The sequence below is a fragment of the Varroa jacobsoni genome, unplaced genomic scaffold (genome assembly GCF_002532875.2).
Source record: "Varroa jacobsoni isolate VJ856 unplaced genomic scaffold, vjacob_1.0 scaffold_859, whole genome shotgun sequence".
In the NCBI taxonomy this organism is placed as follows: domain Eukaryota; kingdom Metazoa; phylum Arthropoda; class Arachnida; order Mesostigmata; family Varroidae; genus Varroa; species Varroa jacobsoni.
The window spans coordinates 274,871-294,812 of NW_019213761.1; the positions used below are offsets into that span (position 1 = coordinate 274,871).

At 46.4% G+C, this 19,942-nt stretch overlaps 1 protein-coding gene across 9 annotated transcripts in view; it reads right to left on the reverse strand.

Moving 5' to 3' along the window:
* LOC111264448 (uncharacterized) overlaps nucleotides 1-19,942 on the reverse strand; it is a 257,234-nt gene that overhangs the window by 195,179 nt on the left and 42,113 nt on the right. Inside the window, exons 4-5 of one of the 9 annotated variants that reach the window (XR_015312694.1) lie at nucleotides 7,987-8,442; nucleotides 942-986 (exon numbers count right to left, since the gene is read on the reverse strand). The exons of 7 other annotated variants lie outside the window; for them this stretch is intronic. The gene's annotated coding sequence lies outside the window, so the exon portion shown is untranslated. The remainder of the gene's footprint in view (nucleotides 1-941; nucleotides 987-7,986; nucleotides 8,443-19,942) is intronic. One more of the 9 variants, XR_015312695.1, reaches the window with a different exon arrangement.

Genomic DNA, 19,942 nt, shown 5'->3' on the forward strand with positions numbered 1-19,942 from the left:
CATACGAACGGCCGTTGTATCATCAAGTTCACGGATTGACGTCGATGAAGCGCGTTAGAAGTTACCTCCTGCCTCCCTTATAGATGCAAACCCATGGTGATGACAGAAGTGGCGAAATGCTCCGAAATCGAGAAGGGAAATTCACAAGAGGACAAAAGCATCCACAGCCTCAGCACTTATACAACTCTCCGGTGCCAAAACTCTACAGGCCGTGCAGCTATGATAAAAGTGCTGCTGCTATCTTTTAAAGTCTGTTCCTTAATTATAGCGCCGCGTAGGTTTTCGTTCCTTGTTGTCGCCCTTGACATCGCTTTCGTCGACGGCGACAGCGATGGCGACGGCGGCGGCGGCGGCGGCGGCGACGATAAGAAGCAACCAGCGTAAATCGATTAAGATCGGGGATAAGGCCAGTATAAGCACAGGCAGCCACGGCTGATGGTTTCGCTCTTGTGATGCTGCCGTTTTGGCTACCGAGTTTCCAATCTCCTGACCAATCCCCGTTGCAGCCGCAGTTACAACGACAACAATATGGGAAGCGAGAACTTTTGAACTCGCTCCGTTTTAGCCTAGACGGCCCCGCAAGGATGTTGGAAACAAAATATGAAACAGAAGCGAACGTCGCTGCTTTTGGCGGTGTTGTTGCTCCGTGAAGCGGAAACTGAACGAAAAAAGACGCCGAAATGACGTGACGATGCGCAAGTACGTGGCAGTGCGTGTCGTGTAAAAAACGTCTGCCGACCGATACAAACTTAGGTGACAAAAGTGGCGAGCGAATAAAGGTAAGAGACATCAAAGGAGAGCAAAGCAGAGAGAGAGAGAGAGAGAGAGAGAGAGAGAGAAGGGCATAGGTAGTTATTGCTGTTATTGTTATAATTATTGCAAATGCTATGAAAGTTTTGCAAAGCGATCAAGTTTTATCCAACATTGTTCTTCACTTATACCGAGAACTCATCTTCATTCGTTCCAGCTACTGGCATCACGCTTACCTGAAACACGCAAATCATATGAATGTTACGATTACGTATCGAACGCCTAATTAAATAGAATTAACTACCGTGCATAGATTCACATATCATACTGTAAGCATAACCGGGTGGGCATCCTTCTCGTTCCCTCTGCCATTTGCTAGATAACAGGAAACTTATAATAAAAATGACGGTGGCCGTGGTTATAGTGAACGTCCCCTCGAATGATAGATTGTATTTTTATTGTTTACATAAGATGATCGACGTTTATTATTTGTATTTACTGTGAAGATTAGTTAGAGACTATGTTTTACAGCTGCTGCCGGCCCTTTTCGCTGCCTGTGGACATCGATCAATTTTTCCTCAACCTTCTGTTTATCCGCTGGATGAATATAGAAGAGGCAACAAACCCGTGCATCTGTGAATAGCAGTGGCAGATTCACTGAGCAGAGCAAGTGGCTAAATGAGTACAACCAGACTAACATATCTGATACCTTGATCGTGCTATATTACTTCGGCTGTGCTACTGTTGGCATCTTCTGGGGAAGCTGCTACTGGTCACCACCGGCCGACGCCGGGGCCGTCACGAGTCCAACAGATTAAGCTGAATTCTTTTTGTCGTTATTTTACAAAAAGTCTTCATACTTGGAATGCGCTGTAATATATATATATATATATATATATATATATATATATATATATATATATATCTGTGTCTTCTGCCTATCGTGATTATATTATTTTAGATTCTAGATGTCTGGCCGCTCTTTGCGTTAATAACAGCAGGTGCCTACCGCTGTGATTGTGAAGAACGTGTGTCCGATATGAGTTGTGAAATGAAAGACTACGCGTCTTTTTGTCTGATCCAAGTAGTCTTTTGCTCCGGTGAAGCCAACAACTTCAACCTCGACGAATTCGACTTCTGCATCCTACCATTGTCCGCCATCTCTCGTTTTCATTCTAGAGAAACCTAGGAGAAGGGGCTTAGGAGAGCTGTGGCAGATATTAGCATACGCAGAGCTGCTCCGCAAGATAACTGACGACAACAGAACGACAAGTGTTCATTTGGTAACCAAACAGCGTTCTTTTATCATATGTCCTACGAATCCAGTCTTATAACAATCAGAAAGCGACAACCTTTCCCCTAAACAACACTTACTACGGCGAGCGACTGACATCGCCGCTAAAATCGCTAATAGGCAACACCACTTTGTTAAACAACAAATAAGAGAATATCTGTTGTGCTTATGTTTATGTCCAATACGTTATCCGGCATTGATGCTAACGTCAATATTCCAATATATGGCAACAATGAATTTATAATGAATGTATATATATATATATACGTACGCGCTACGACACTGTGGTAACATTTACGTCTGTTGTTGTGCTGCACATAATAAAACTCTACGTGTTGTTACTGCTGTTATTTCCCTCTTATTCTACTGCGGCATTGTATTTTCATTATACGAATGAATCCGCAGTCTAATGCTCAGAAAGTGATAATGAGCCGTCACACGCTTTTGGCAAGATGAGCCAAAAAAGTGCTCTAGCCGACAAGAGATACCGCCGTCCCGTGCGCATATCCAGGTTAGCATAGTAGGTAAACGTCTGCCTCGGCGTTTCCCGTCATTATTGTCGTTAGGGGAGTTGCCGTTCCTGCTTCGACTGCGAGAGCGCTGTGGACAAGCGGTAGAGCAAAACAACGCGAGGCTGGTCAGCGCCCGTGAAGGCAGCTATGATTGACGAGCCATACGGCTGTCATTTCCTCAGTAAGTGACTAGGTGAGGCTCAGGCACAATCTCACTACCAGCTGGAGCAGCCTAAGTCAACTCACTATCAGATCAGCTTAGCTTCACCGCGTTGCCCAAAAACAAGTAGCGACCTCTACTGCTGACGCTGTAACCAATTCTGGGGGGCACCGCAAAAACAAAAATTATAGTATGAGGTCAGCCAGCAGCGAGCAAACGACTAAATTGACTTGGCCTTTGTTTGTAGCCTTGGAACACAGGACCTACAACGGTAGACAGAAGGCTAGGTGGGTAGGTACACGCATTGATGCTTTCCAACAGCAGCAGCAACGAAGACGAGGACCACATCAGTGGCGGATGCAAATTATAACAACAATAACAGCTATCACGATGAATGCTCAGTGAAAGCCTCCGTTCTGCCGCCGTCAGCAACACTGCGTAGCGTCTACAATGAAGCTTGTCCTAATTGTTGTTGTTATCCGCCGTACGATTCAGACGTGCATAGATGGCTTTGTTGCAGCACTCGAAGAATGCCGGAGAAACTATTACCTCGTCCGCCCATGACGCTACTGCAGCCAGTGATGTTGGCCGGTGACGCCGTCGTTTTGTTCGGTCGTCTCAGTTGTAGCCGTCCACCGCATTCGGGAACACCGGCCACCACGGACTTCGACGCTAGCGATTATGAGTCAGCCAAAAGGGCAAGCACGGGCACGCGGAAACTCGCCAGAATTTCCCTCAGCGACGGCTGTTTGTAGGTGGACAAGACGCCAAGGCCCATGCCCTTGGGGCAACGGTGACGATTAATGACATCAGCGTTTCAAGCGCAAACGTTGCCGCATAGGACAGAGGAAAATAAGAGAGAGAGAGAGTGGGATAACGACTGGAACAGGAAAAATAACAACAGCTACCAGAGTAACAGCAGCGCACAAAGCCAAATTGATCCAAAGAAACAGCCAACTGGTAACACTGCGCTGCCCAGTATCGGGTTTACTATGATAATGGTTTATAAACTGTCTTATAGTTACTGCACTGACTATATACGTATTACAGGAAAAAAAGGTATAACCGTCCACCGCACCACCGTCCTGGACTGTGGAAAATTTTCCTTTCTATTTCTACGTTACATCTGTCATAGAGCTCGTACCGATGACATCGATTTAAATAGGCAAAGAAAATGTCCAAATTTGTCAAACGTTCCCTTATTTTTCACAGTAACTTTTTGTATGTAGTCGTTGAAGCGAGTAAAGTGTTTGCCGAGAAGAGTTACAGGAAGACCTACAATCCTTCCAGTATTTAATGCACGTTACGTTGAAGCCATTAGGAAGTATCCCGTCGTGCTCGAAAGGTTTCTAGCCAATCGATTGGCTTCGTCAGTTGATGTAGCGTTTTAACGGCTCAAATGAGTCCACATAAACCATTCCAAAAGGCAATGCGCCTATTCTTGTGGATGAAGAATGTTTGATGATGGACATGACTGCTAGTCGAACTGGTTGACGGTTGTATGACCTCTAGAAAAGAGTCAGGACTGGAGAGAGGCCAGGTACATGAGGTTGGCTAGTGATAGGCTTGGCAACCTGAGTTATTCATTTATCTTCCTGCTCATTGCTGCGACACTTAGGCAACGAGCCTAGACTGCGTTCGAGCGTAGATTCCTTAATAGATCCGCCTAGTAAACTGACTGACTGGCTGATATGTCTGATAAAAACATTTTGTCAGTAGAGTTGTCGCTCGCTTTGTGCGTGCGATATTCGCTTTGTTTTGGTCATGAAATGAAAAAAGAACCCCTGTGGACAACGAGCATTGGGTTCGCACGAGCGCTGACGTGGCTCATGTGTAGTCAGCCACCGAACACTGCTTCTGCTGGCCCACACATGGTTGCTTCTTGCTTTCATTCGTCAGTAGTCGTCCCTCTGTCTGTTCGTTTATATGAAAAAAAAAAAAAAAAGTCTTCTTCCTTCGCTTTTTGACGCACATCGTTCAAGTCAGTTTCAGGCCCGACTTTATCGAGTTTGATACTGGCGTCACCAGTCAACAGCAGTCAGCAGTATTCCATTACCACAGTTTGGTTCTGCTAAGCAGTCTTAGGCTTATTTAGTATCTACCTCTACGAGTAGGCATTAACTAACACTAATGGCAATGACTAGCTTCCGCTGTTACGAGGCGCCGCCGACGCTATTGCCACTACAATTTCGCCATTTCTACTCGTCTTCGAGACAACGATGAACAATTATAGTCGCCATGGTCGGCCGCCTCGATATGGAGGTGGCAGGGCACCGCATCTTCGCTGCCATTGCTATTATTCCAGCTGCTGTTGCTGACGCTGGCGTCAGGCCGACCGACCGACCGACTGACCGCCCACCCGCCCGCCCGCCCGCCCGCCCGCCTGCTCAACTGCAACCTGTCGGTCATCAAAAATGCACGAAGCCATAAAAGCAACGGCACTCACTCATTAATTCAACTATGCGCGCATATGCACATTCAGAACTACTCAAAAGTTTGGAAACAGCGACACCGGCAGCAGTGGTAACAGCGATGAATACAGCGCCTTCCTAGGCTCGCACAACTAGGTAGAGGAAGGAAAGGTTACAAGAAAATTTCGCCCAAAGTCATAGCATTAATTTGGTTTCGTATGGATAGCAACAACGTCTGATCCTCGCTAAGTGTTTAGCTATTTTTTTCTCGAGAACTTTCCCACTGACTATTGCGCTTGGTTTTTTTTTATCGAGTGACACTAAGGCAGATTACGCCACAGCAGCATTCAATGGCTACATTAACAATGCCAATAGCGGTAACAAGGCGGCCTGCAAAGCGACGTGACCTTCTTGATCCGGTTGCATATTTCCAGACACAGGATTGTTCGCTAGCAAACTTGGCGTCCTACGGAGACTAGCCCTCAGAACTGCTTAAGGGGACAGAATCTGTAGCCATGTCGAAATGCGCCAACAATGACCACGGCCGTAATTGTACCTATAATGGCCATTGTTGCACTCGCTACCGGTCTTGCTTTGAATGATATCAACAGTTTGGAGCCATCTTGAGCGAATGGCTAGGCAGCGACGTCAGACGGAGGGGCGCGCATCGCTTACCAAGAGTCCATACCTTGTACGAATACAAGACGCGTAAACGCTTCGTTAGGTGACTGCAGTACTATAGGTATGTGAATGGCATCACTGAATTAGGGATCGATTTTTATGTGACCATTTCAAATCAATCTTGCATTTTTACTAGCGTTTCTCCGCAATACTACATTGTGCGTAGCGTAGCACATTGAATATGCTATCTTCTATAGTGTCGTTAGCTCTGTCCGCCTTTGCTCATATACGTCGTCAGACCTCCCTTAAACATAAAGCCCTATGAGTACAGGCTCGTCGAATCAATGGACTGTTTATTGGGGTCGAGCTCTTTTACATGCGGTACCAAAGCAAGTCCCGGCTCGCTGTACGTGGCCTCGTTTTTTCTTATTCTGTCTTTTTATTTCGCCGCGCTGCTGTATCTCTCTGTGCGGCGTACGTGTGTGTGCCTGTCGGCAAATGCATCACTGTCGCACCGCGCGTCGATCCATGTGTTACACTTCCGTATGTGGTGCCTGTGGACGTCGGACTATTGATTCGTGCTCGTGGACGACGGGCGAACGAAGGCCGACAATTGTCGTCTCTCCTTGTCCAATTCTTTTCGCCGTTGTCCTCATCGTCGTCAGTCGTTTCGTCTACATCTCAACAAATTATTTTAATTTTACTTATAGTAACAGCAACAACAACAACGACGACGACGACGATCATGCGGGTAAATTCGAGGGTTCAGGACTGGCCTGTTGCTCTCGCTAGGAACAAAACGTCACCACCGACACTGGCGCCGCTTTTACGGTTGTTACTATCGCAGGTGACGCTTGATGGGTTTAATAGAACGTAATCATTTTCAGGGGCAGAAGCAGTAGCGGCTACTGCCACAGCCGCTATAGATTAATAATGATAATTACAAAATGATGCAATATCAGCAGGCAGCAGGAGCAGTCCGCATCGGGAAGAACATCGATTTGCTGTTGTGTATCCAGCTTTTCGCCGTCCGTTGTTCGAATTACTTCGCTGATCGTCGTCCTGTTGGGCCACTTTCTGTCTAATTGTCTGGTTGACATCCGTCCGGCCTTTACTTAATCGTTTCGAGAACTAAAAGCTTTTTCTGTTTCGTTCGGTCGTTCAAGGTACCGGAAAGCAAGATTCAAGAAGATAACAGATTCGAAGTGAATGTTGTTTTAAACTGATAGATCTTGCTGAAATGAGAATTGCAGATGGAAGGAAGAGAACACTTAGGATGGAACCGCGCGCCAGTTATGATATTGTACCATATTTATTATGCCAGTGGACAACGCGATTAGTCGCGATCATGCTCGATGCAGTGTTGTCAACGTCATTGGTCGAAGGGGCAGTGGCACTATTCTGATGTGATCGGCGTTTCTTGCCGATTGGTGATCGGTCGATCTTTTTTCGTTGCCCATGTGGACAATTTGTGTATATTGTTAAATAATGAATCTGGTTTATTTAGCTCACAGTCAGTAGAAGTAACGAACCGAACGAAATTAGTGGAAATCGTAATCGTCCGTCCGTCCGTCCGTCCGTCTGACATGATCGGTCAAATGCCCCCTCAAAAAATAAGCAGACGAAGCGGTTCAGAAGGGAAAGCTTCCGCAAATTATAGTAATTATTATTGGCTGGGAGATTTGTTGGCTGGCTGACGAAGCGGTAATGATAGTTTCTTTATTGTTGCGAGAAGAGACTTAGTACTATCTGCATTTGTCGACAGGCATGCTAATGTGGAGCGCTGTCGATAACTGAGACATTGAAGGTTGAACGAGTGGTGAGCCTTTTGGACCTATTTCGTCGAACGCCGTAAAGCGTAAGCCGAATCGTTGGTCCCTTATTGCGTGTTGATGAGGACCATTATCAGACTATTGTTATTACTGCGTAGTACAGTTACTAGAAGCACTAACGTAAGTAAGACAAACAGAGTCTGTTTGACGTTGCGTACGTCGATTATGTGGCAATACGCAAACTATGGATCTTTGGCCCGCGAACGAATTATAATCATATCCCAATGTGAAAAGGATTTCATCGTCACCGGGGGAATGCTTTGATTACTATATTAGGCTATGCCGTCGGGTTACGTTTTCCGAGTCATGTCCAGGCTGATCGTCGCAATTTATCACAGTTCGCCAATTGGTTGTTGTTTTTTGCCGGCAGCAGCCTTGTAAAGATCACGTCAAAAGTTACACTCACTTTTAGTGCCCAGTTTCTGCACTGCAGTTCACCTTTCGTCCGAGTAAATAACCCGAAATACACATCACCATAATTGGGTCGGTTGGCAACAAATGTACGTTGCATGTTTGCCTTAGTGGCAGGGATGGTTGCATATGAAACAACATTCGTGTGTCCATTTCGCTGTTGAAGGCATACATACATACATATCTTCTAAATTAAGCAGCGTCCCTTATGAATGTCTATGTGCTAAGCCTAGTCGCGCGATATACCTGATGTTGGTGGATCGCTGCAGCGTGTTTGCTCGTTAACGCGCTATATAGCAGCAACTCCTTGTCGCTATCTGCTGAGTTGAGCGGTATGCCTTCACCTACAAGGTGGTAAGGCGGAGGGCTCGTCGCCAGTTGAACTCAAGGAGCATCCATTGTGTGAACGGTAAACGGCGTCCTGCTGAGGCCGAGTCCTACTAAGGCTTACCTGAGTTTGAAACGGTCGCACCGTCAGCAATGCACGTTACAGTACACCATACGTGGCATTCCAGGTTCTATTCGCACCCTTTATCATGTACAGAAGCGGCAATCGCTCGCTAGCTGCGCCTGCGTAGCTTTTACAGCCTCTATGTCTTCTTAATATAGTATGCAAGCCAACGAACAGCCGCCCACGCGTCCGCCGGCATTGTTGGCACCCTACCTAATCGTTTTGGCTACGGCACCCACGGCCGTCTGAAAGTTTGCCGCTGTGAACAGTGGAGAAAGATGTTAAGAATTCTGTATTTATTTTAGGCTTTAGATTGTACAGTAGCGACGCTGGCTGCTACTGCGGACGTTCTGACAGGTTGCTTATGCGTCGCTTAGTAGGCGGACGCCAACCTTCCCGTTCGGATAATTCCCGGTAGTGGCCTTTCTCACAAGGCTGATGAGAAAAATGGCGCTAAAGCATATCGTCTGTTGTAGTCCGCTAGTTTGCCGTTCAAACCCTTGACAACAGTTGAGTGGGTGAGAGAGAGGCTGATGCGTGAAGCTTATCAACATCTGCTAGTATTTACATCTACAGACAAGTGTAATGGCAAAGCAAGGGGGGGCAGATGGTCGGCAGGTTAGAACGAGACGCATGCAGCAGCAGCATCAGAATAGCGAATTGCCGCAGCACTCCTGCGCCAAGAATAAGAACATCGACAGCGGGCCGCAGTTGCTAGAGAAATGTCTACGACTGTCGACGGTTTGGTCTCTCTCTCTTTCTTTATTTTCTACTCTCACACTGTTCTCCACAGTCGTCTCCACATCGTCGTCGTCGTCGTCGTCGTCGACCAGCTTCAGGCTAGCTTCGATCATAGAGTCGTGAAATTTACATAGTAGCACCATTTGCTGGTCATCCAAACCAGATGGACGACATCACAGCCTGATGATAAAGCGAACGCAGAAAGGACAGCATGGTATAATACAACCCCTGACAGACAGCGCTGCAGGCGCAAGAAATTCTCGAAAGCGTGTTCCCACAGAGAGCACCCCTACCTTCCTCACAGATGCTCTTTTTCTTCATATCCATTTCGCCTCTCTCTCTGGCAGTCTATTTTGTTCTTGTATTCCGCTGTCCGCTATTACAATATTCGTGCGTAGGAACAGCAGTAGTGACACAACGGCACCGTTCTGTAGGACGGCGGTTGCCCACAAAAACGTTCCTCCGCTTTTTATTTCTGTCCTTTACCGTCTTCCATCACTGTGGTGCTTCCTTCCACTCCGCGTTTAACCCACGGTTTAGATTCTTTTGTATGGTAAATTGCGGGGCAGACACATGGCATTTCAAGGTGCGAGGACTGTTCCAAGCGCCATCATGCGCTAAGTACTGATGCTTCTTTAACACCGGTGGCTCGGCGTTAGTATGAGGCCAACTCTTCATGCCGCAAACGGAATAGAGCACGTGATTAGCTATGTGAAGTGTGGGGTGAACGCTGTGTCATCTACTTTCGATAGGAACTATTGCCATTTTTAGTTTTTTTGATCCCATAACCCATCTTTCACACAGTGATGGGCACTATGGGTCTATGGTCGATTGCCGTTCGAGATTCAGTGGACCGAAGCGTCTCCTAGCTAGATTAGCCGCTTAACGATTAACAACGGTGAGCACGAATGCGATAAATAAGATAAAGGCGCGATCTTGCCTCGACGGCAGCGGTTGACCTATCCTCTAAGTTTATTCATTTTAAACTTAAAAAGAACTTTATTGGTTCGGGGTTGATTATTATTATAAACTATAATGCGTAATCCTGTTTCTAAAGCGTAACAATTTAAAATAAAGCAACTAAATGCTCTCTTATTGATTAAAACACGTGCTTCATCCGATAGGCCGTAATGGATAGTAGAGGTACTAGCATTTCAAGTATAACCTCGCTACGGTGCACTGTTGAACATCTTGTATGTTTACCAGTCAGAAGGACAAGCTTTCTTTTAATTATTATCTACTATCTAGCGTACTGTCGTAACGTTTTAAACGAGTCAGCATCAAAGATGCCAGCTAGTATATATTTTCAGACTATATATACCATTTATAGGACCTTGTTTTGGGTAATATAGCCCTCGATGTGGAGGTCAAACCCCTCGCATTCTCTGTTTCATCCCATAGTTGTGTATCTATACAAGCACCGTTTCGATATAGAAAAATATACAGAAAAGTGCCCGACGTTGATTATCGTTTGCTCTTTGTTTGCTAGGCAACAAACAGCACTCAGAGAGTTAATTTAATGGCATTTCTCATGGAAGTGGACCGCAGTTACTGTGGTGTGCCCGAAGTTCCTATTCGTTATTTACACTAAACCTTGCTAGATCTGACGGAATTTGCGTTGTCGCTTTCCGATTGTATCCACGCGCGAATTCAATACTGCCCCACTCAGAGGATACCCTATTAAACACACGTCCACATGCGGAAACATTTCTTCGACGGGCGCTCCCACAACGATTGTATCAAACGCAACCAGACGGAGCAATAAGCAAGGATGTATAATAAGAAGGGCACAGAGAACCGTCCATCTGATATCGATAGCCTACAATTCAGCGATATCCTAAACACGTGTACAACGATTACTGCGGCACAGAATTGCAGGAACGAGAAAACTGCAGGTCACGGTGGCGACAGCAGAAGTGAAAACAATCAAGTATAACATATACATATCGGTCACGACAAACGTGAGTAAACGCCAATATCCAGCAGCTTATCATACATCAAGTAACAAAATGGCATAACACGTTACGTATTCGATACGGAGTGGTTGTACAAAGATGCACTCAACTGATGCGTTAAGGTGAATTGAAGGAAAGCGGTAAAGGAATAGGCAAACATTGACGCAAAAGGTAAGTTGGAATACACAACACAGTTGTTTCGGGCGTTGCGAAAGCTTTGCCTCGCGACATATAGCTCAAACGAACGCGCCGTACCCGTTCCGAGCTATTGTGGATGCCTGAACATCAGATACGAAGCGGACGTCACAAGAGAAAAGAACGAGCTTACTGGAGGCAAACTGAAAGGTCACTCTTGAAAACACTGGTATATTTTACTACCATATAGTAAACAAGGAGTGAACAAGTGTTGAGTCAGACTTTTGTCAGTGTTTTCTCCCCCTTATAAAAGGTATATCGGCTTGTTTTATTATAATCTTTGCCGGGAACAACTATAGTTGATTGCTTTTGCAGCTAGCTAGTTGTTTTGCCACCCGTTGCTCAGTCTATTTGGGTCGGTGTTGAAACCGATTATGGAAGCGTTCTCACTTTTGTCCATGCGCTCACCCGCTTGACGCGTTATTCCTTCGCTGCTTAATTTCCCTCAGCATATAGAATGCTTTCGGTTGCTACGGCTACAACTCAATCCATGAACGCATCACGTCATTCATTGCCGCTGCTGTAAACTTTTCCTCGTCGTCAACGCGACCAGCTACGAAAAATGAGGTTGGGACACGGCCTCATTTTTCCGTCTAGTCTTTCGTTGCGTTTGTCATGGTCACCACGGCCTGCTAGTGTAGTCTTGCTGTCTCTCTTTGAACGCGTCGAATAAGTAACTTGCTTACTCGAAGAACTTTGGCAGCCAGCGACGCTTGACTCTTGCACCAGTAGCAGTAACAGTAGGAGGCTGAAAAACGGGATAATAGTAACTAACTTCATCATTTTGTTTTTCGTCGCTGCCACTGCTAGCCGCTGTCGTCATCTTTATCGTATTCATCAACAACAGCGGCGGCATAAGGATGCTGCTGGTGCTGGGGCGGTTGCTACTGGTCTGAAGTACATGTTCCTGTCGCTGATGACAAAAACAGCGAGATGGAGAGCAGGCGGCCGTACCGCCAGCGTCTGCGGCAATAGCAACACGATTAACATCAATACCATTATCATCTTCATCGTCATGGTCATTACCATCATGATAATCGCATCGGTCGACGGGGGATAACGAAAACAATCAGGTGGATGGTACAAGATCAACAATGACGACGACGACGACAACGGATACAACAGTGATGATGAGGATGATAAGCACTGTGACGTAGCGATGGCAAAAAGCGCTGACGGACTGCCCGCGATGGGGTGACCAACGAACCCTGAGTAGCAATCAGAGACCAGAGACTAGCGACGACGGCAGCGTCGTCACAATCACCCTGGCCCCGTCGCAGAGGCCACAGCCTATACTGAAGCCGGCAGCGAGTCGCGGCTGCAGCTTGAGCCAATCTCGTTGGAAAGCTCTTACTGTTGCTGTTTAACGACTTATTACCGTCGTAGTTGTCGTCATTGTCGACTTTCGCTTCTGCTGTTGCCACAACTGCTAATTAAGGAAGCGACGAGGTTGATGTTGGTATTCGGAGATTTGTAGGGCAGTGAGAAGGCGGCAACCTGGCAACAGCCAGCACTGCTCTCAGACTTCGAGATGAACAAAAAGCACCACTGAAAGCGTGGCGCTGGTGGAACTCGACAAATGACGTTTTCGCTTTAACAGCACCAGTAACCAGGATGATACGGAGGTAAACACAACTATACTGCTGTGGGTGGCACTATTAGTTCTATTGGCGACTGCTGAGTCTATGCGCTGAAAGGACAGGGAAGGTAAGAGGTAACAACTTAACTTTGAAAGTGAATTTTGCTGATCAAGCAAGGCAGCGGCCTTCGGCAGCGAAAGATTCATATCGATTTTGAAAGCTGATTTTTTGCTTAGAATTTTTTCTGGAACTTTTCGTGTCATGGCGTTTTTTAATATACATTAGCATTAGGCTGAAGTAATACAATGACAGGGTGCTTGCCGCGCAAGCAACTCGTAGCCACTTAGACGAGTGCGCTCACGAAAAACTATTGTATATAACTGCGTCAAAACAACTTAAAGCCACTTGATGCAATGGAGCCTTCGCAAAGCGATGTGCACATAAGCCTTTAAGGCTGATCTACTTACCAAGAAAAAATGAGGCACGACAGCGATTCTTGTCTGACAAGGGCCAGCTATTTTTGTCGCCAGAAGAAGTACAAGAATCTTGTTGTCGTTGGGGTGCTCCAGGACAGGGAGGTCCCTCGCTCAGGTCTAATTATGCGCCTACGTCTGTGTCTCTTTTCACGAGCACATGTACGTTACGGAACACGGCCGAGGACTAGAGTCGATACCAAGAGTCTATACCTAATCAATATATATGAGTAGACTCCGGAAAAACTGTCATTTCCAAGCTAGCTCAAAAATTCTTAGAGAAAAGAAAAAACGCGGCAAGAAAAAAGCATGTGTGGGCGTAGCTGGCCGCAGATGCTGTTCAAGAATTGCATGGCGGCAAGGGGCTAAACGAGGTAAGGTTGCTGTTAAACACGTATATATGGGAAGGAGGCGTGTAAAGAAAGGAACTAAGGGTGTGACCGAATCAGCTATACCAGCACGATCGTGGGTTCTACCACTACTACCACTGCTACTATGGGATCCTATCTCTCGTTGTGCAAAGTTCGGTGCAGACAGAAAATGAGGCAACATTCGAAGAACACGCCGGAGGTGGGGGACAAGTATGTAGTGGTAGCAGTAGTCAGAATAAAGTAGGGGATGTAGGAATAATCGGGGTTGACTGGTCGAACTCTTCGAAGACATAGAGCACGTTGCCCTTTAATATCTCTCACGCATGCTATTGGCTCGTTTTTCCATATAAATGCTACCCCGAAGACATTTGCTTCGAAGAGCCTCTCTTAGGAACTCGTTTTGTTTGTTCCGACCTCCTTACGAACATGAGACCCAAATTCCCTCTAGAGTACCGCCAGTTGATCCAACCGAGCCTTTGAAACCACAGGACTCTAATTTGGACAGAGCTTACCTATTTTGAAGGTTTTGTTTCAAACGTAGATCCTTCCTTACTATAGGCCCTATTTTCGTTTTTCTACTTGTATAACCTCATGATATCTGACTAAGAATATGTATACTAGGACTTAATAGTAATACTAGGACTTATAAACAAATTTTTTCGTGACATACTGACAGCATTATTCTTCGAAATAAACAGATTTTCAGGGGAAATTTGTGGCCGTTTCCTTAAAGCTGCACACATATGTATGTATCTAATTTGGCAAAAAACAACACATTTTAAAATTATTCTAGTTCTCAGGTAGCGTAGGCACTTTTCACTACACATATATACACAGAGGAAAGTTTTATAACTATTTCCCTGTTCATTACAGTCGATTTGACGGATCGAAAAGTTGGCCTGTTTCTCCGTCTTGTACTTTCGACGTCGTTCTTTCTTCAACATCAGCAAATGATCTTTCGGTTTCCATCTATAGCCAACCAGATGTTTCTGATCCCTGAGGGCTTAAATGCGCGTATAGCATACGCAATCTGAGCAACAACTGTTCGTCTACAGCCTGAAACCTTGTGACCCCTTCAAGCGGTCATTTCCTAATAGACGGATAGTTCATCGTAGAAAAAAACCACTTGTTGGGTAGACTCTACAACATTACACGGACCCTGTCTGTATGGATAAGGGCAGTAAAGACAGCAACGCGTACGCACGTGCACTCTAGGTTCGTCAGAGAAAATGGACCTCCCTCGGAGTTCCTATTATCCAGTCATAGCATCGCACCACGCGAGAGAGCGAACCGTCATCTCTAGTCCATACTCACATTCTCGCCGCCCCCGCCACCGAAGTCATCATATTCAAATCGTAGGGCCCAAGAGGTCTGCCCCTGTACGTCCCTTCAGAACCCCTATTTCTGCGACTTCGGACAGGCGGATGTGCCAAAGCTGCCCCATCGACCGGTGCGCACCAATATATACTGCATTTCATTTCGTTCTGTCATGTTATGCCTATGACCGGTCGACATCGTTACCGTTATCATCGTAGTCGTCCTCATGGCCATCATTAGCGCGGACATAGAATATCGACAAAACTCGACGCTGTGCAGTGTGAAGAGTAAACGAGAAAGCAGGAGAGAGGGCGGGAAGGTAGAATAATCGTCATTCGAATTTGCTGTTTGAACGATGTTCGTTGTTAGTATCCGCCGGCGGCCCGAATGTTACAAGACACTAGTGTACGCCACTACCAGACGCTGGGCATACGACTATCGAAGCTGGTACATGACACCGCGACGTTTTAGCTTTCGAGAAAGTAGCGTACGAGCAAGCGAAGGACTAGTGCACAAGGCGGCGTGTGCCGTAGACAAAAAAAAAAAATATGCAAATAAGTCACCAATGCCCACCGTCGTCATTTTCGTCATCGACATCTCGTTGCATCTAACAGATGATGGTTTACTCAACAAAAGGAAGACGATGAAAAGAAGGGCGAACAGCGAACGGTGCACGAAGAGCGGAGCGCGAGCAACCACCGAACACAATAATCAACCAGCGCCAAGAGACAGCTAAAAGATGATCGTGACCCCCGGCGATATCATCGAACATCGATGATCAGCCGCCCCGCGCTGGTCCGACGTTGATGGTTGAGCGGTAGAGGAGATCGAAGTACTAGCGAATCATAGGGCCGGGGATCTTCCCATCGCACATCGACGGCGTGGACTGAGAAGGGCGGCGTTGCTAGTGGTGATGGTAGCGTCGAAGGTAATCATATCATCTGACGCTTACCGTGTTTGTTCCAGACACTGACACGAAGGGCGGAGACGCAGATCGGGAACAAGCCAAGGAAAAGTAAAGGATTCGAGTAAAATCGAGCTGCAATTGTTTTTATCAACCAACCATAACAGATGAAACTGTAAAAATTATGTTTATGTATTTCTGATTAGCTAAAGAGTGAGCCATTTATACTGGCACTTATAAAGGCCGTTTTGGTAATGGTCAAGGGACGGTATCTATGAGTAACGTAAACAGAAAATATAAGTAATAGGAGTAATATTTATAATATTCGATGCGTATACAGAAAGTATATAGAACAAGCAAATGTTCGTGCTTTTTCCTCGGCACCAACTGCAGTTACTTATTATTGATGATATATATATATATATATATATATATATATAGACAAAGCAGAAGGGAAATATACGATAGTTATAGGTACGTGGTATACATTTATAATGATAACACTGCTATTGGGCGCATGCGAAACTATTTTACTTGCCATTTCTTCTTTTTTCTTTACTAGCTTCACTGTTCCTTGTTAATTAATCATACACGAAAGTAATAGAAAAAAGACGCTCTATGGTTATGTTAGTGATGCCCAGTATGGCTGGAATCTCTGTCTGATAGATGATACACGTTGTGATACAAACATTTCGCCCAATACCACTGGTCGAGATACTCATGCTGTATAACATCTTTAGGATAAAAGTACGAAAAAATAATAATAATAAATCGTTCTTCAATAGCACGTTAGCTTAAATCGCTCCGCTAGCACTCTGCGTCGACGACGCTACGCATGGCTGTCGTAGTGGTAATAAAAATAGTTTACTAGCGCCCGTTGTTCTTCAAGCCCGCTTCGACAGAACTGGCTTTAGCCCCTTCTTTAGCCTAAAGCCATCCCGTCCTCTACGAGCTCCTTCCTTTTCAAATCGTCATCTTTGCGCTTGTATCAGGCTATCACTCACCTACCGATAAAGTAAATGATGCCAATAATAACACTCGTACAATTGAAAACACATTTTATCTTATAACAATAAGGATGGTAATCATTTAACGATGAAGTCATTCTGCTTTTATTGTCTTTCGACGAGCGAACAGCACCGCACATAGCTTGTAAAGCTAGCTCACAACTAGGAGCCGATGGATTCTGTACGATGGACACAGACAGCCAGGTAGACCGAGGGACGATGATACCAGATGGCTATTGGTTGTGTTTATATGTTGATGTCTGTTTCTATTTACCCCTGGCATTGTCACTTCTTCACTGAAACAGTGTTCTTGTTCTTGTTATTATAATTGTCGTTATTGCTGTTATTGTCATCGTCGTATTATCCGCCGAATCTTCATACCAGTGTGATGATGTAGCTGCTTATTGCACCACCAACCGTCAGCAGCAGATAGTGCACAGAGTCTCCATGCAGGGCTTTGCCAGCAGGTAGCAGTTCTTCTCTCTAACCTACTGCTGCCATTATCCCCTTGGGGGGTTGCGCCTTCCCTCTGGAGGACGCAGGAGGACGATGACGACGACGAAAGCTTCCCCGTTTCGCGACTTCTCTACTGCTGCTTCAAGCATTCGCGTCTGGCTCTCTCTCTCTCTCTCTCTCTCTCTCTCTCATGAAAGCGTCAAGCCAGCGTCCAGAGAGGTAGGAACACGAAAGGGAGCCTAGGCTGTTGGATATACTCATCGCGGTCTAACCGTGTCGTCGTTGTTCTCTCCCAACCAACCCTAAGAAAGTACTAAGAGTGCGCCAGCAGTACCAGCATGTACTCCCACCATAGCACCCTTCCTAGCACACGACAGGTCTACGGTGATGTTATGTGCTTTCTGCCGGCTTGCCTAGCCGCCCGGTCGGGTTCCTCGCCGCTGGAACAGAGCCCTTGGCTTATGGGGAAGGGTATCAGAGGATGGGGGCAACAAGCGAAAGAAGGCCGAGGGATGAGGTACGCACGAGGTATTGGGTTGGGGTGCCTGTGCAAGACGGTAATGCAGTGTCAAACCACGCCATCATCTCAGCAAGCAAGCACCAGGTAGGGAGGAGGCAGGCGGAATCGGTTGTGGTATCCTGCTGCCGATGTTAGTGTAACTTTGCTACATAGCTCCTCCGACCCAGGCTCCCGTGGTGTTTCGCCAAGCCGCACTTCGTCCCTATCCATTCTCTCACTTTTTGCGGCTGCCGTTGTCGCCTCATCCTCTATCTAAGTCTGCCTCATGACGACCCGGGCCACAGCAGCCGGTTACGCTTGCCTCACTGCTGATGAATTTGGCTGGGACACGCCACCATTTCGACAAGCAGCTAGCAGGGTCGGACCGGGCAGCCAAGCGAGCAGGCGCCAGCAGCAGCAGCTGGAGGCTGAACGACGCGGACATCAGCGGCGAAGCCGGCTTCGGCAGCAGTCTTTACATTACTCCGCCAGTCTACTCGTACTCGACCTATTCATGTGCCTACTACATACATCTCTGCCTACCTGCCTGCCTACCAGCGGACCAACCTTGGCACTACTCACCTATCCTATTCTCCCCACCTGCGTTTGACTCACAAACTTAGACCACTCGGCTTGCTTAGGTGAGGTCTGCAAAACGTGCAGTAGCAGAGAAATAGACGACAGAATTAGGGCTCTAGCGACGCGAAGGAGCAACGACGGATGGGTAGCAAAGTCCGTTTTTAGACAGACGAGCTTGGTCGCAGCTAACGTTAAGGCCTGGCTGGCGCTTTTGCGCGAGAACCGACGTCCAGTATATGCAGTTCAGTGTCCAACGCTTAGCTCCTTTCCCAGAAAGCCAGCAAGAGTCATACGCAATAGGCCGCAGCATGTCGTTGCGGTTCGTCCTTCGAAGAAAGTAGCGGAGCCTTAGGTCCATGCAGCACGTCGCATCTTTATGCCATGGCCTCTCGCGATACATACATACGTACAACCAGGAATGTACGCTGTTCCTGAGCATTTTTCTTGAAAGTACAAAGAAAATTATGTAATTTGGGTACTCGTTCCTCTTTTATGTGCTATGCGGTTACGGATAGGTACTCATAGCATAGTAGTATATATTCAAGTACGCTGTGAAGTAGCTAGCTTAGGTTTTTATCTGGCTATACATACTTTGCTATGTAGCTAGGTAGCCAGATATACGAACAAAGCAAGAAGATACAACGTACCCGTTGTATAAGCATGGCCTGATATGTAAGTAGGCAAAGAGCGAGAGCTCCAAGCAAAACCGAAAAGATTCAATTTGTGTTTTACGACTCAGGCAATGACAGCATTGAAAAGAAATACATTTTTTTTACGCTGACATATGCCCTGGAAGTAGTTCTGCAAACGACTAAGGTCGAACTGTGAGAACCCGAAGCATTGACGATTCCCACGTTCGGAAACACAGGACCGTTATTTAACGCAGACACCCGGTAGGTGCAAGCCTCAACAGCAATCAGCAGAGACTAGTCATAGCAATATACAGTGGATAAAACGAGTAAATCGCTTCTGGACGCAATACGGCCACTGACAATAAGAGGGGGCCAAATTCTAAGGAGCAACCGTAGCGGCGGTGGCGGCAGAGTGCGCCGCGGCTGTCCTAGTAGCTGCTAATAAGTGCGTTAGCAGTGGCAGTAAATGCATTTGTACATCTATAGATATCAGTAGGGCATCTGTGTCAGGGCGCCGCGCATTTTTTATTCCCTGTCATTCATCCATTGAGACAGCAGCAGCAGCAACGACAGCAGGACATTTCGCCGAGCAAGAGCAACAGGAACGATGACAACAAAACTAGCATTTAAGCAGGTAGTAAGCGTAGTTGGTTCCTTTCAGCGTGCATCATCTGTGCCCATTTAGCACAACACACATGGCGGCAGCACGTGCCCGTCAGCAATGCCCGGCTAGCTTAACAGCGATCGAACATATGATCGGGCCTACACTCCTTCCTTCCCGCTTCCTTAGC